The sequence below is a fragment of the Nansenia antarctica genome (genome assembly GCF_963989245.1).
Source record: "Nansenia antarctica genome assembly, chromosome: 14".
Lineage (NCBI taxonomy): Eukaryota > Metazoa > Chordata > Actinopteri > Argentiniformes > Microstomatidae > Nansenia > Nansenia antarctica.
In genome coordinates, this window is record NC_137684.1 from 24,178,386 (window position 1) to 24,191,019 (window position 12,634).

The window sequence follows — 12,634 nt, forward strand, 5'->3', positions numbered from 1 at the left end:
GTAGTATTAGGCCACTCAGGGGATGATGTTCGTGTCCAAACAGCTTCACTGACAGTGACTGACTGACCGACCGTGACTGAATGACATCCAATGACTTACAAAAGGCGGGAGTTGGCAAATTTCTGATTTCTGATTTACCACAGCAAGTAATAGACATGTTTTTTTTTTTAAAGATGACAATAATATTCTGTCTAGGAGCTTTTCACCATCAGATATTAGCGAATCGTTTGTCCGAGTTTTCTGCCTGTAGTGACTTTTGCTGTGATATGATTGGACAATTTCTATTTTGGGGCGTGGCTTAGCGATAGGTCCATTGGATAAGACATAGATGAAAGTGTAACATGTAATAAAGACAACAGTCCAACAGTGATATGACAACAATAATAACTCATAGTAAGAATAATAAGTGTGTATGAAACACTAACAGTGAGCACACATCAACATTCTGGATGCTTACATTGAAACATGCATCTGCTTCGACTACAATGTACGTAAAGTCTCCTCTGTCGTACTTACACATTGTTGCTGCCCACCGATGTGCTCCTGTCTTCGCTGGGTTATTCAGCCGCAGCACTGTCCACTGACTATGACATCATCCAGGTGGGCCAGACCTCAGACCGAGCATACTGGTCTGTAGGTCGGAGGGCTGCTCCTCTCCTACATGACACAGCCTCCCCTGAGGCTTTCTTCTCTTTCTCTGTTGAGAAGATGTTTGGTCGACAGGCAGGTCTTTGCACCATCTCGGTCTTCCTCTCTACCAAATGTGTGTGTGTGTGTGTCTGGTGTTTGAACAGGGGTGTCACTCTCTCCTCTGATGCCAGCTGCGGGAAGAGAAGAGGAAGAAAATGGCATGAAAGACTGGATGGATAAAAGCAGAACAAAAAATTGTGTATGCGATTACATTTTCATTTTTGGCATTTAGCAGACGCCTTATTCCAAAGCGACTTACAATCAATACATTTGACTAAGCAAGTGAATCATCAATCCACCAGTCGTAGCAGGAAGAGTAATCTAGCTCAGGCCCGGGGCCATTGACAGTCTCCGTGATAGAAGGAACCATTAATAACAGTTTCCGGTTATTACATGTGTAATAACAGTGTTACAACCTCTAGTTGAGCTAATGCATAGATTTATTTTTTTAAAGTGACAGAATCCATTGAGCACTCTCTTATATTCGCACAATACCTCTACTGAGATATTACAATCCATATTAAGGACTAACATTGTCTTATAAACACAAATGACCAATCTTTGTTGGTAACACATTACATTGAGGCTGCCTCTATAAAGGGGTTCTTCTAAGCAGTTTATTGACTGTTATTAATTCATTTACAAATCATAATAAACAATAAACCCATGTGATAGCAGTTGGATGCTTATATTCTAACAAATGAAACCATTTCTAAACCGTTTATAAAGGAAACCATAACGTGGCAACAGGTAAAGTGTTACCCAGTTGTCTATACAACAACTCTGTAATCTGACTTGTGTCATATCATTGCAACAACAGTGATGGAGTAAGTAGTCCCAAGTGGAGTAAGTAAGTGATGAAGTAACTTGTTGAGAAATACAATGTTATAGAAACACTCATATGTTCAATGATTATCACACTACTGTTTGGCCCTATTTACAGTTGAAATCACAGTTTGGTGTGTGTGTGTGTGTGTGTGTGTGTGTGTGTGTGTGTGTGAGCGCGTGTGGTGTGTGTGTGTGTGTGTGTGTGCGTGCGTGCGTGTGGTGTGTGTGTGCGTGCGTGTGGTGCGTGCGTGCGTGCGTGCGTGCGTGCGTGTGGCGTGCGGTGTGTGTGTGTGTGTGTGTGTGTGTGTGCCAGCTCCTCTGAGCCAGATCCACCAGGCCTAGCCCACCCTGATGCTGGCACTGGCACAGGGAAGCTGACAATTATTATCTACCTCAGTGCCCTTGCTAGCAAGCTGACGAGATGGGCAGCATAAGTCTGGCTGAATTGCTCACTGAAGAGAGAGAAAGCTGTGGGGTCATTGAGTACAACTCTACACCCCCCAGTGTCCCCTAACAGAATACAAGAACAAACAAAAATGTTTTTAAGTTGAATATATCTATATTTTTTTCAAACGGACACTTGATTGCTTTGGATAAGAAACAACCGATCATCTCCAACTGACTCATCCGATTCAAAACACCTATGATCACGTCTGTCATCCGAAACACAGTAAACCAGCGACACCCCTATCAGTATCTATTCACAGTCGTACTAAACCGATGACTATTGCCCCACAGTCCCAGGGCAAGCCCCACACTGACGGTGTCAGTGAGTCATCTTGGGATTCCTCTCATCATGATCGCGGTCTCTCTTCCTCTCCTCTCTGCGTCCTCCCCGATCCTCATTACTAACTGTTATTCACCCAGGGGTGTTATCATTGGCAGGCGTGGGCCCCCACTGTCCCCTTTGTGACTCATCTCAGATTGATGCTGTGGATAGGCGACACTGGACCCACGGGGGCTGCTGTAAGTGGCCTCTTGAACACAACAAGATGCAGATAATGACAGATTCAGACCTGCGACACAGATGGGACTGTTATCCTCTAGGGCTGTTTTGGATAAACACCCTCGTCTGAACGCTCCCTCGTACCCGGCAGTTTGTTAGCTTTGCTACTCAGTGTCACTGTGTTTAGGATGTGTTTTTTCATTGTGTATAAACTTGAAATACTTTCTATTAAATAACCTAATCAAGCTCTGTGTCGTTTAGACTATCCATTCGCTCAGTCAATAATATGTTTGGTCCTGTAACTTATCCTGTCATTTGAACTGAACTAGGGACAGACTTAGACTAGGGGTCAAGGGGTCATCAGTATACTCAGAACTGACAAGAGAGTCAGGTAACTGGGTTACCGTGGCGATCAGCTCCTTGTGGGACGTGGGCAAAGTTAGAATGTGCATGGCTGGTGTACCCTCTATGTGGTCATGTAAGACTGAACGGAGGCTTATCTATGGTTATGATTTGTTTTTAGACAGCTGTTTGCTTGTCCGTCAATATTCTATCTATAAAGGCTCACCACGTGTGGCTTTGACTTTGTGCGTTCACTCGCTCTCTGTGAGAAACGTACGTCATGGAAACGTCATGGAATAAACCATTACTTCAATTGTCTACCTTGAGCAAGAATCTTCAATTACTTTGGGTTACTACCGATCTCGGCCACCACCACCCCATCAAACATCTCCCTATCACACTGCTGCTCATGAAAATGAACCGCTATTTCTTATACTCTTAGTAAAAATACTCTTAGTTGTAAACAAATATTATAAATCTGCCAAATGTTCCTTGAAAGACCGTGACAATGATTTTTATTTAGCAGTTTCCTTCTCTGGTGAGAACTGGGTGGCCCTGTCTTGACCCCGATTCATTCCAGTCAGATAATTCATAGGAGGATGTTCAAAGAGACAGCGTCCCACACACACAAAGGTCGGGACAAACAACTCCTCCGACCGGCGAAACAGCAGCGTGACCGGCTCTGCAGTGATCCGTCCACAGCCAGAGAGCATTCTGGGATAAAGACGGCATTAGGAGACGGATGAGTATAAAGGAGGTGGTTGGTGGTTCAGTGACCTGAAGACTTGAGTTAGCTCTCCGAAGCTAACGCCTAGGCTTAAGCTCAGCTGGGCTTTGCTCGGCTGTGGCTTGTAGGAGATGTGGGTTCAACCTCAGTTTTGTCACAGGAACAGTTGGGAATAACCAGAGAGACTGGTGCTACAGTAAACATACACGTGTGGTCTATGTAGGCAACAAGAGCTCCTTCAGTCTCCATCCCCAACCTCAAATAATCAGGACATCTTGACTCGGAGCACAATAGGTCAGATCAGGTCAGGACTAGGAAAACCCTGGAAGGACTTCTGTCCTGATGGGATCATGGAACATTCCAGTGTGCCAACCCCCATTGATGAAAGAAATGGCCTTATTGGATTTACCAACATTGCCCAAGCTTAGCCAACACCATGGGACGGTCAGTGAGAACGATTCATGAAAAAGGCAAGAGGATTCGATAACCCTTGTGATCTCAGACCGGGATCTTTCGGTTCAAACATCAAAGCTGGAAATAGTGTAGCTATTCAAATGTCCCGACAATCACTTGTCTCGGGCTTGGACGAGATCCTAGAACTTTCTGACATCAATGTCAACGAGACAGGCCTCTCATTGAAACAAACTCTTTCTCCTATTTGGCTTGGTTCTCATGTTCTCACAATAACCAAATACATTCGTAACATAACAGTGGTCAGCACAAGAGGATCTAGAAAAATGAAAGGATCATTCATGAGTATTATCAAAGGGGAAGTTTCATAATTCAAAACATGAAAATTCAATAAATCAAGTTAAATAGTGTTGGGAAAATATTTCAGTTAAGGCGAGCATCACTTGCTCCATTCATACCCTCAGGAACGTAATCCCTGTCAACAAGAGAACCAACTCATAACATTCAAAGCATCCTATTTCTAGTCTATTCCATGCCCATTGTATTCTATTCTACTCTATTCTATCGTATTTAACGACTGTCCCTAATTCCCTTTGGGGAGTTATAATTGCATGATAGCCCTGGGTGGGAGATCCAGGGGGGGGGGGGGGGGGGGCATGTCTGTGACACTGGCCTTCCCCACCAGACTCACACCTCTCTTGGCATGGAGAGCGACGGGCACCAGCCATGGCTCAGGCCCCACAGGCACCTCTGTCCCGGTGATCATGTCTAATCTCATAGCTAGTGTTCTGGAGGCTATCTGCCCAGTGTCTACCGCCCATACGGTCTATTAAGAACAGCCCTTCTCCTCTCCCTCTCAGCTCTGTAGGCTGTTGTCCTCATCAATCCTCACCAACTGCTCCTGCTTCCCCTTGGAGGTGTGGAAAAGTAATCCTATTTACACTCTCTCTCTCTCTCTCTCTCTCTTCATCTACCTCTTGGCTGCTCTCTCTCTCTCTCTCTCCCTCTCTCGCTCTCTCTCTTCATCTACCTCTTGGTCTCTCTCTCTCTCTCTCCCTCTCTCGCTCTCTCTCTCTCTCTTGTTGGCCCACAACGCGATCTTGAATATTCATAACTCTGTTGTGATGGGCATGTTAAATGGGTGTCAGGATGATTTGGCCACGTGACAGGGGGCTGGATTGTCTTTGATAAGCTGAGCAGAAAGAGAACAAGGAGGGAAGGGGTGCGAGGATGAAGAAAGACATGTGCCCCCAGAGGTTCCTTCCTGGTATTCTCTTGGCCAATCAAATCAAACTGTATTTTATATAGCCTAGAATATTTGGTAAAAAAATGATGAAAACAAACAAAAAAAACAAAAAAATACAACAGAGAGACTAATGCAAGGTATGTTTTATTAAAATGTCCACCGTTTCCAATCAGCAGACAGGGGGGTGGAGGGTGGAGCTACGCAGGGGGTCAGGTTGGGGGAGGGCAACACAGGGGTGGCCTGAGGGTGAAAGTCATTGTCACCCTGGTTTAATAGCTCCCAAATTCCTCAGCTGACCAAACCTGTGAACGATTGGGAAATGAAGCCATTTGTAATTCAAATAGGGGCTACAGGGGCTAAAACATAAACAGGTGGTTTACAGGAGACAAACAGCTTCCCAGGAATGAAAAATGCTCTTCCTGTATTCAGGTAAACCAAACCTGTGCCTATGACATGTTCGCATTGTCACAGTTCCCACTACACAGAATTGTATGATTTGCACTCATTTCAATTTGTAATACAAAGCCAGTTTTCAATCTGTGTTCACTTTGCAAATGGATGATCTTTCTGTTTGGACGCTCTTTACAGCACATTTTTCCCCTCAGTTAAAACTGTGGTGGGAAGGGACATACAGTAACTTGATTTAGTGTCTGTCTGTCTCCCCTCCATGGAATCCTTCTTAAACAGTGAAAACGCAAGGCAAGCGTATTCCATCCCAGCTCGCAGTCAATAAGAGTTTGTTCTAAATCATAAACAGTGATCGTTCATTTGTCAGTGAGCTGCGTTGTTTTCTATAATCGGATAACGAGAGAACCCAGGACGAAAATTTGGGGATAATTTTCCTTTTGTTTATTTGTGTTTTTTTTTCTTCTGCTCGTATTATTTTGGCATGGCCGACACAAGCTGCCTCACTGCATTGCACATGAATCAGTGAATAATAGGAAACAGTGACTTCTTTATTTCATAGTCCTCCCTTGCAGTTCTCCAACTTTCCTACGAGCACTTCAGACAAAGCTCAGTCAATAAGCCACGGATATTGACTATTTGCTTGTATGCACCAGACCAGATGTCCAGGTCTGAATGGGAACTCGTTTTACCTCCTGATAATACGTTTATATGATCTAAAGCTCTCTCTCTGTCGATAAGCCAAGACCTAACCCAATAACTGTCATACACCTCATGCACACCAACAGTGGCCTCTGTGTCCTTCTGCAACAAACAGTGAATGTGTGTCTCCAAAATACAGTACGACAGGCTGACATACAGTACTGTGCAGTTCTGTATTTAACAGTGAATTGAGCCATAGTTGAGGCTTAAGTACCCCGAAATATCATAGAGTGCCTCCAGATTGATCCATGGAGTTTGGCTCCGTTCTAAGCTTTGGCGTCATTCGAAGAAAAGTGTCCAAATCACTTCTTCTAAAGCTGTGAGCGGGCGGCCCCTCTCTCCCTGCAGTCCTAGCCCCTGTCCCCTACAGCCCAGCACCAGACACAGAGAGGAGGAACACAGGACTGCCTGGCATAGCGTGCATTGTTCTCCCTGTCAGCCGGGGAGCAGCTCCTCATCTGGCCCTGCTGTCAGAAGAAGAAGAAACTCCTGGCCTGCCCCGCCACCCCGCCATCCCACCAGCCCGGCCACAGACAAAGCACCACCACCCACACTCTGCTATCCCAGCAGCCCCTGCTTCCGTCCCACATATGGGGAGTCTAAAGGAGGGAAACAGAGTTTGGCTCGGCTCACACAGCATACAGAAAATGTGGAAATCAGGGGGAAACCTTGCCTTATAATCTGCACTAAATCTGCTCCCTTGCTTTGCTTTATCTTTCTTTTGTTATCAGCGTTTGGGACTGGTGAATGGTGAAAGGTCACAAGGCGGGTAAGACTTCTTTTACTGCATCTGCTTAAAGGGGGGGGAAGAGAGCGGAGGGGAACGGACGGACGGGGGAGGCGGGCCCCCCCATCTCAGATATTTTTGGAAGATCTTTTTTTCTTTTTTCCCTTTTTCCTTCCTCTTTCCTCTAAAACCCAAATAAAGTATGTGATGGATGAGCGAGCTGAGGCAACACCTCCCCCATCAATCTAGAGAGGCAGGAGAGTTTGTGAGGAGGGGAGGGAGGGAGGTTGAACCCCTTCACAGGCCTCCAGAGTACCCCCTACGCCCCCCCCACATCTCAGCAACACATGCACAGAGCTCCCCCCCTATCCACCGCCCACCAACCTCAGACCCCAGTCCCCCCCAGCCCCCCCTAGCCCCCGGCCCGCCCGCCCCCCCCAGGCCCACCGAGAGCTGATTTCAAACAAAATAATGTAAAATTGCCATAACCCAGACAGGAAGGGGGGGTGAATAAAAAAAGAAAGAAAGCAAGACAGAAAGAAAAGGGGGTAAAGAAAAGAGCACGCAGAAACAGGACACCAAATGGTCCTGGTTAGCTGCGGCGGAACAGAGAGATCTACACAGTCCCCGTCTGTGGTAGGTTCTCGCTCTCCTTTTTTTGTGTGTGCACCGAGTACAAGCAGCGAATTCCTAGAAGATGCCGTCATCAGGAGCAACGAAGAGGCAGGGAAGTGCTTCAGTAACAACCTCTTCTTTTCACAAGGGACCAAGAAACACACACACACACACACACACACACGCACGCACACACACACACACACACACACAAGCACGTGCACAAGCATATCACACACACACACGCAGGCACGCACGCACACACGCACACGCACACACACACACACACGCACACACACACACACACACACACACACGCACACACACACACACACGCACACACACACACACACACAAACACAGGAACAGAATGAAGAGAAAAAGAGCAGTCCTGACAGGATAACACAGTGGGAGGGGGATTCTCCATTTCTTTCTGGTTCTGTCCGATCTGGAGTGCTGACAGGTTCTTCAGCCTCACATTGTTCTGTGGCATGAGTGACCATGACCAGACAATAAGTAATTAACAACACATGGAAGGACAAAAGCAGCATTGGATGGCCTCCCAGTAAGCTCATATGAAATGAAAACTGTCATATATATAAACACACACATAAACAACAACAGATTACCTCAATAAAATAGTTCTGCAGTATGCTCGGAGCGGAGCTGCCCCCAAATTGTACTCTTTTGTCGCTTTAGCTGTGTGCAGTAACACTGTAATTATTGTATTAACAACATTAGGTAATTACTGTACTTGGTATACAGAGTCGAGTGGAGTAAGACTACACACTCAACTACACTACCGTGCAATTACAAAGCAATTGTTTTTTTTCTTGTGGTTATGTGTGTACATTGTCCTTTGTGATAGTCATGTGTAATGTGTGTATGTCGGATGTAATTGCCACTGCTGTATTGAGCTTTTCCATCTGTACCGACAACAAATTCCACCGACCTTGGTCGTGTGGTCATTAAACGATTCATTCATTCATTCATTCATTCATTCATTCATTCATTCATTCATTACTACAGTAATATACAGTACTATTTTTTGTACTTACATTTAAGTTACTTAAATGTCACTACAGTAATTACAGTAGTTATTATGCAGGAGCGACCTCACAAAACCAAAAAAAGTGATGTCACAAAACAAACAGTGTTCTATTGACAGTGACATTCAGGAGGTGAAGGTGCAGAAGGATGAGTACTGATGAGTGAAGAGCAACACAGTAATCGCTCATCTGGTTTCCCAGCACTCTCCAACCTGTTGATGCCACCCGTCTGTACGAGTTCCTCAGCTGGCGTACGCCTGTCACTAGGGAGATGTGGGCTGGGATGGGGTTTTGGTCCAAATCTGGACCCACCCATTAATTGCAAGTTGCAAAACAGAGAGGCAGCTCAGATCTCCCAGGCTGGTCAGAGCTCGGAGGCCTCCTCTGGTTTCATCCCAGAGGGAGATTGTTGCCACTAGCCGTAGCGGCGTAGCGGGTATGGGACTGCGATCTGCGGACGGGGGGGGTGGGTGAGGAGCCCCCGGCTGGCCACACGTCGAAGTGTCCTTGGGCAAGACACTGAACCCCAAATTGCTCCCAGTGAGCGGGCCGGGCCGGCGCCTTGCATGGTAGCTTGCCGCCATTGGTGTGTGAATGTGTGTGTGAATGGGTGAATGAGAGGCCGTTGTACAGTAAAGCGCTTTGGATAAAGACGCTATATAAGTGCAGTCCGTTTACCATTAATTCTGGCCTGCAGGCAGCTGAGCTGAGCTGATCTCGGGCCCCTAACGGACACACACACAGACACAGGGAGAGAGTGGGAGACTCTCAGGGATTCGGAACCGTTCCCAAACCCAGAAACCCACAAAACTCAGGCTGAGCTCATTTGCAACCTCTGTGCAGCCGCCGAAACGCTATGGAAATATTCATTTCAACTCGGGCCAAACCCAGGGCAGGCAAATCAGACGACAGACAGACCCAGACGTGATGGTGTGTCTGATGATCGGTCTGGAGCTGGAGAGTTTTGTTGGGTTGTTGATGTTGACGTTGCTGTTATTATTGTGGGTCAGACAGGGAGCTTCCTGTAGCACGCTACTGTACGCACGCCAGCGAGCGGCTTCGGTGGGACGGTCTGCTCTGAGGCGGACGGATGCCCGCACCGGAAACAAGCGGACCGAGGGGGAGGATCAACAGTCTACTGAGGAGCGAGCGGAAGGGAGAAGAAGAACCAACCGGACACCCCCAGAAAAGGGCCGAAAAAGTGAAGCGGCGAGCCCTCTAGCTCAGCTCACGACAACAGAGAGAGCGAGGAGGCTAACTTAACAGCTGCTAACATTTTCCATTTGAAGTGAAACATTCCAGCGCGCGGCCCACTCCACTACAGCGGGCTTCCTCTCGTTTCCATGTGGTATTTGTCCCCAGCTGAGATCCAGATACTGCGAGCGAGCTGCAAACTTTCCCAAGGATACCATCCAACCGCACGCCGTTCTGCTCTCGCCACTCCCTCTCTCTCTCTCTCTCTCTCTCTCTCTCCGTCTCTCCCTCTCTCCCTCTGTCTCTCTCTCTCCCTCCGCTGTCGTCGCTGGCGGCGGCTCTGCTGCTCTGCCCCCCCCCGGCCCCCCCCCTGTACCTCCTGGAACACAACACCGACGTGCTCACCACCGAGCAACACTCGGCATTTGTTTTAAAATGTCAAACACTCTGTTTGCGTTTCCCTCAGGAACACTTAGCCTCGGCCGTTTGCGCTCCCCGACCGCGTCCCCGTCCCGACGTACGCACCCCCCGTACACACCCCTCCTCCTCCTCCGCACCCTCCACCACCTTTATCTCTCATTAAGATCACGGACATTGTTTCTGTGTCCGTCTAAAAAACCTCCACTCACTGATGGATATACCCCCCTTTCGCACTTCTACATTTTAATCTGATGCACTCTGCAGTGGGTTCATGTCCTTCGGTGATCGGTGTTAACGTTAATGCATCGTGTCCCGGGGCCCTACACAGTCCAGTACAGCCTCTGCCTTCCTCCAGGACACTGACCGGCTCTGTCTGTTTTGGTGTGTGTGCTGTTATATTGGCTCTCCGGTGTGAGACAGTAACGTAATGCCTTTAGCTCCAGCCAGTTAGCTAGAGACAGACGGAACAGCACAATGGCAGACACGAGAGGGGAGAGAGAGGAGGAAGTTGCTTGTGTCACCAGCTGGCTGCGTGTCTCGGCCGAGAGCAATCGGTACGCCGAGTGCAACAGGAACGCGTGGGTGTGCATGTGAGCGAGCGAGCGAGGCCAGGGTGCTTGGCTGTACTGTACTGAGAGGCCTGTGAGCATGTGAGAGAGGCCTTTTATACACAGAGAGAAGCAGGAGGACAGGCAGCAATGAAGCACTGTACTGTACTGTTTGACGGTCTGTGTGGTATTTATGACCTCCATATTGTTGGTTAGTGTTGCCTTCCGGACGGACGGACGTGCAGAGGGACAGTTCTTTCTTGTCGGTGTGTGTTGTCTTTAGTCGTGATTCAGTCTCATGTGTCAATGTTACGCCCGCTTGAGAACCATCCACTGTGGGGAGTAAATACTTCGCTCAGCCACGTCTCAAAATAACCTATTTTTCTTGTCATCTCTGTCGGCTCCTAACCGTGAGGCCTACAGTAAAACTAAAATGAGTACACACACACACACACACACACACACACACACACACGCACACACACACGTTTCCCGTAACATACATGAATTCCCCTCACAGAGTTATGTGAGGCCCTTTGTGGTGTTAACGAGGTCGCGACTCTCAAGTCATTTCCGTCGCATGTCAACTTTGAACAACGAAAGAGAAAGCTGCATATTACAAAACCGTGAAATGTTTTTTGAGGATTAAGTATCACTGAGAAGTTCACTCAGTTCATCGCTAGAAAATCCTGAGCTCTCCTTTTCAGATCATCTTTACTGTGATACGAATCGCTCCATATTAACATCTTGGTCTATAAAAAGTTCCAAGACTGGAACATCTCTCCATCAACCCTCCCTCTCCTGACTGGGGTTATTGTTAGTGAACAGCATCCTTATAACAGGCCGAGGCAGACAAACAAAAGGCCGGGCTCTGAAAACGTGCCTCTCTTTTATTGGCCTTTTGATCTTCAAGTTTGGTTGGGCCACGCCACACTGCATCTTTAAGAGAAGAGGGCAGCAGCTCCAGTCACAGAAGGCTGCTTACATAACACCCCCATAACACCCCCCTTCTCTCCTAGCATGTCTCCTCTCCTCTCCTCTCCTCTCCTCTCCTCTCCTCTCCTCTCCTCTCCTCTCCTCTCCTGTCCTGTCCTGTCCTCTCCTCTCCTCTCCTCTCCTGTCCTCTCCTCTCCTCTCCTCTCCTCTCCTCTCCTCTCCTCTCCTCTCCTGTCCTGTCCTGTCCTCTCCTCTCCTGTCCTCTCCTCTCCTCTCCTCTCCTCTCCTCTCCTGTCCTCTCCTGTCCTCTCCTCTCCTCTCCTCTCCTCTCCTCTCCTGTCCTCTCCTGTCCTGTCCTGTCCTGTCCTCTCCTCTCCTCTCCTCTCCTCTCCGCTCCTCTCCTCTCCTCTCCTGTCCTCTCCTCTCCTCTCCTCTACTCTCTTCTCCTCTCCTCTCCTCTCCTCTCCTCTCCTCTCCTCTCCTCTCCTCTCCTCTCCTCTCCTCTCCTGTCCTCTCCTCTCCTCTCCTGTCCTCTCCTCTCCTGTCCTCTCCTCTCCTCTCCTCTCCTCTCCTCTCCTGTCCTGTCCTCTCCTCTCCTGTCCTCTCCTCTCCTCTCCTCTCCTCTCCTCTCCTGTCCTCTCCTCTCCTGTCCTGTCCTCTCCTCTCCTCTCCACTCCTCTCCTGACTGCCATGAGGGAGTCACAGATGAGGGAACAGAGGGACCCTCATCTGAATATGGAACACTGGAGGGGGTGGTAGTATAGTGGAGAGAGAAGTGATGCCTCCTCCTCAGTCTGATCATCACTCTCTTCTGCCCTACACCCCCCCCCCCTGTCTCCCGCCAGCCA